We start from the raw sequence: 5,154 nt of genomic DNA, 5'->3' as shown, positions 1-5,154 counted from the left end.
TCGCGAGCGAGTCAGCGAGCGAATGAGCGAACGCGCATTTTAGCTTCCCGCGGTTAGTTCGTTGGTTATAGTGGTTAGTGAGTGTGTACGCGGCTTACCGGTGAGTTGTGCATACCGTGCGTGTCATCATCATCGTCGTCGTTGTCGTTGTCGTCGTCATCGCCTTCGTCATCGTCGGGGTATTCCGCTTGCGCGGCCGATACGCACGCTGGCCACGTACGCGCGAAGACAGACAGGATACACGCAATCCCACGTTATACTTCGTTTTTCGCGCGCATAAGTCGATCCGCCACGTGACAATTCGGGGATGATCACGTTAATTGGGTATCGCGAGTGATTGAGATACGTAGGTCGTGTTCAGCAGACGTAAAGAATTTGTGCTTAATGATTTGATATGATTTAATATGATTTATGGAATTATTTAATATGGTTGAGACTTACCTTCGGTTCTTTGATAGATTAATGCCCATTTCCACTAATGTAGATCAACTTTAATTTTGGTTACAACTTACTCTTCGTCTTTTTCTAATCTTTAGAACTAGAAAAAGATGAAGAGTAAGTTAAATGAAATTAAAATTAATCTGCATTGGTGGAAACGGACATAAGTATAGGAATCAATGACTGCGTTCAGCAGATATAAAGCAACTTTGTAACTTTTGTCAATATTTTTAATATTAGGTGTGGGAAAAAGTTCGTTTTTTTAATGCCATCTAATGGGAAAAATCATATTAAGTGTGAGAAAAACGAACTTTTTCCCACACTTAATATGATTGTTCTTGCTTAGTTTTTCATCGGATATATGTACAAATCAGTCGTATTAAAGAATTTTACAATAGTTGTAAAGCTGCTTTCTCTACTAAACACAATCATAATAAAGAATCATTGCATGGATGAACCATTCCAAGGTACACACAAGAGTCGATAAAAAAATCGAAATAACTTCCCAGCAAACGAGAATGGATTGAAATTAATTGAAATGGATTCAGATTTTCAGAAATATTGATTCACGAATGTTAAAATGCTTTTCAGTTCTGAATGCATTTTTATTCATTTATAGAAATTGCATGGAGCATATCTGTATGCTTTTCACTCTAAAAATAATATTAGCTTTTTCTGTGCACACAAACACAATTGTGAATACTGTTCAATTCAAAATTTTATTATATATGAAATGCAGTTTTTCAATTGCATCCAGTTGAATCTAATTGAATCCAATTAAATCCAAAAAAAAGTATTCGCTATTTAAAATACGCATTCGGATAGAAAAAAAATTCAATCTATTTTAATCCATTCTCGTTTGCTGAGTTTATTTTATTTAATTCTTAACATCGAAACAGTCAAATTCTCAAACCAAAGATGATCATCGTTTGGACTTTCAAAATAAAGAAGTCATTTTGATTTTTTCTCGATTTGATGTTTCTTGAGAAGAACGATCGACGAAAGGAATTGAGAGGAATCACCCCGTCTAGTCCCGCTCGCTTCGAAGAGGCGGATCGTCACAAGAAGTTCCGCAAGGACGTCGCGAGATCACCGTCGCCGCCGCCGCCGCCGCCGCCGCCGCGGTGGGGATCGATCGCGACCTCGCGAGCGATCGGCTGGTAATCACGCCGCCGACGACGTCGTAGTCGGTTTTTCCATAGTCGCAGCGAGTGTGATACCACAGCAGGAAAGACGTGTGTTCCATCTATTTCTTCTAATCTCGTTGTTGCGGAGTAATGACGAAACGCGGAGCTAACGCAAGGCAGGCAGTTTCCCTCGTGATCGCAATCGTCCTCTCCTAGTTTCTTGTCCGCAGGTTTTTCGCGCGTTACAAGAATGACGGTACCGGAGAGAAAGTGAGACTTCCGGAAATAACACGCGTGCCGTGCCAGAGTGCTTCCGTTTATGTAATCGCTCCGACGATGTGGCCGCCACCGAGATACGCGAGATCGCACGTGCGGGCATCAAAGTCTCTCTAATGATTCGACTCTCCGGCGCGCCGAATCGAACATCCATCTCCCTTTTGATTCTTCAGAATCTATGCAGACTAACTTGAATAGCTGCATAAATATATGCATAAAGAGAATTATACAATACGTTTTATGTGCGTTTTTATAAATAGAAATATGATAATTTTCTTTAATCATACGTTTATGCGGAGTTTATCTGGATAGATCCTTAAAGCGGGAACGCAGAGTCGACCTTGCGTAACGCATATATAAATACATAAAAAATGAACGCTCGTATCAAAGTCCTTCGTGTTTTCTTTTTTATGAAATAAAAGACTGTAATTGATTGATTTTTTTATACGTTATGCAAAAATCTGTTTTTGCTTTTACGTCGCGCAGTGTGTTCTTTTTTTATTTGAGAAGAGTGCATGTGCATATCAGAGGTTTGCCAGATAAGTGCAGCGGAATGGACTTTCGTCATCGATGATGACGAAGGATCATAAACCACAACAACGTCTCGATAACGAAAACACAGAAATCATGAGTACGGGAAACTACGGTCTGTCTGTGATTTGTCACCATCTAGGAATGACATCGTTGCCGCCTTCTGAGTGTATTAGTGCGACGTTCGCATAGACGTTGAATCATCGTGGACGGACGCTCTTCTGATTCCGTTGTACTGTTCGCGATTCTTGTATTCGACATTTGAGATTGTAAAGAGAAGCGTAAGTTATGATACGATTATTAATTCCTCCACTTTCAAGTTATAAACTGGCGTTTCAACATGCTGATACAATCACGGAGCCATCGTTACGGAGAAGAGACCTTGGACGCACTTATATACCTGAGGATAAGTCGAATGTTTACATAACGGTGGCAGTTTTAGAAAGTGCAAGGGGAAAAAATTTTCATTTACGCGATAACGTAAAGATAAGAACGGAGGGAAGAACGAATAGCGAGAGACAAAATAAGAACGCTCCCTATATCTGGTAGACATGGAAGAACATTTGGTTTCGCGATAATTATTTTATAGAACTAAAAATTTGGATGTAAATGTTACTAATTAACATCGATTTCTCTCATATTCGTTCACTATTCGGTTTCTCCACGTTCTCGAACATTTTCTCAGAAGATGTCCTGGGAAAAAATATTTTATATATAATTATATAAAATTGTATAAAATTATATGCAATTTTATATATTTGTACTAATAAATGGACATATTTTATATGTAAATTTATATATAATTATATATAAATATATATAATTTTATATAATTATATATAAAACATTTTTCCCGGGCCGTCTTATCGATTTTGCTAAAGTATTTAAAAAATTTAACTGGATACACATCTGAAAATAATTTTGTTGGAATCTTAAGAATGATGAGCGATGCTACAAAAAGTATTCTAGCAACCAGTTTGAGCGTCCCATATAATTATTTTGATGATGATCCAACAAAATTATTTTCAGATCTATCTATGTTTAACTAAATTCTTAGATACTTCAGCAAAATCATTCTCTTTTCGTGTGTTATATTACATTCCACACACTGTGCACATTTTAATGTTATATTTTATTGCACATTTAGGATAAACAAAGAAGTCCTGTACAAGAGAAAAAGAAAGAGAAGAGAGGCGGGCGCCTCCTCTTCCCTCCCCGCCCCTCCCCTCTCCTCTCCCAGCGATTTGAATACCAAATCGCCATCTCTTGTGCAATTCCTCTTGTCTGTTTTCTCTCCTTTTTCTTCTTTCCATATTCCGTCCCGGCTCCTTACGACCTTTCTATATCTACCTGCCTGCGTGCCCCGCGTATTTTTAGGCGTGACACGCTTTCTTTGTGCCGGTCGGTCGGACCACCGTCGCAAAAATGAGTCTTCGTGAAAGAATACGCGCGATACTGTTAAATTGAGTGTTTTGTTTTTTTTCAATTTTTTTCCTCCCTTCTCCTCTCAACATTTCTTTCGCGCGTCTATCAAGTTCTTCTATTTTTCATTTAACACTGCTGTCGAGTTAAATATTTTGTAAAATATTGACATAATAAGTTCTATTGTATAATTTAATTGTAAGAAGTTAAAAAATATAATAGTACTAAGAAAATTGAAAAGGGTTTTTAAATAAGCTTTTTTTCCGTAGCAATTATTATATATTATTATTTGTAATATGAAAAAGAAATTTATTTTAACAGTTACTTCTTTTTGATTTCGCAGCTGTACATTATATGATGATAATAATTAAGTAAAGGATTACATCCAGTTTAATCGCTCGTCTGTATTTCAACCAAGTTCAGGTTGTTTTCTTGTTACTTCGTTACCAAGGTTAACTTTATAATGTATGTACATATAATACTGTAATTTAAATGTTAAAGATACTGAGAGAATACTTAATAGATTCTGTACAGTGATTTCTTTTTAGACTTTCTTTGAAATCTCAGTTTATCTCTCGTATACTTCAAGCGATGATACTCCGTGACTCGAAATTCTCAATAGCAATAATAATTCGTGTAACGTTGGACAATCACTAACACAGTAAGATGGAAATAAGCTGTATAAAATTTATTGTTCAAAAACTTCTATTTAGTTAGCTTTATTAAAATTATATCATTTTAAGTATATATTCGGACGCTATTTTAATTATTATTATATATGACATAGTTAGGAGAGAGATAATTGCTGCAGGTATGCGGAAACTACCGTGGGAAGGAGACTGCAAAAGGAGCGGACTAGACGAAGATAAAAAAAAAGCGAGAAGATTCAGCGCGGAAGGAGAACCGAGTAACTTGGTTTAGCCTCTCCTAGGCTTTGTCTGTATGGGAGGACAGAGACATAGCCTAGAATAGGTTAGGTCAGGACTCGTTCAACATGGATCATCCTCCGACACATAATCCATGGCGCCGATGAGAGGAGATGCGTGGGGAAATATGTCCAGGGTCAAGCTCAAGGTTAGCACACGGCGGGATAGAAAGGATGTCATGCGTGCGCGTGCGCATCAGATTTGCCAGGAATTTTAATGTATATTATTAAACTAATTGATGTTATGTCGCTTGAGAGATTTGTTACGCGATAAGCTATAATGAAGCGAGAGCAAGCGAAAAATATAGATCACGCGGTTGTCGGAAATATAATCTTGTGTGTCTGGAGATATATGGAGAGATACTGATAATTGTAAACACACACACATATAATGTATGTACGTGTATATACATAGTACTATATATTAGGTGTAGT

The sequence above is a fragment of the Atta cephalotes genome (genome assembly GCF_000143395.1).
Source record: "Atta cephalotes unplaced genomic scaffold scaffold00009, whole genome shotgun sequence".
Lineage (NCBI taxonomy): Eukaryota > Metazoa > Arthropoda > Insecta > Hymenoptera > Formicidae > Atta > Atta cephalotes.
Note: the sequence above shows the minus strand (reverse complement) of the source record.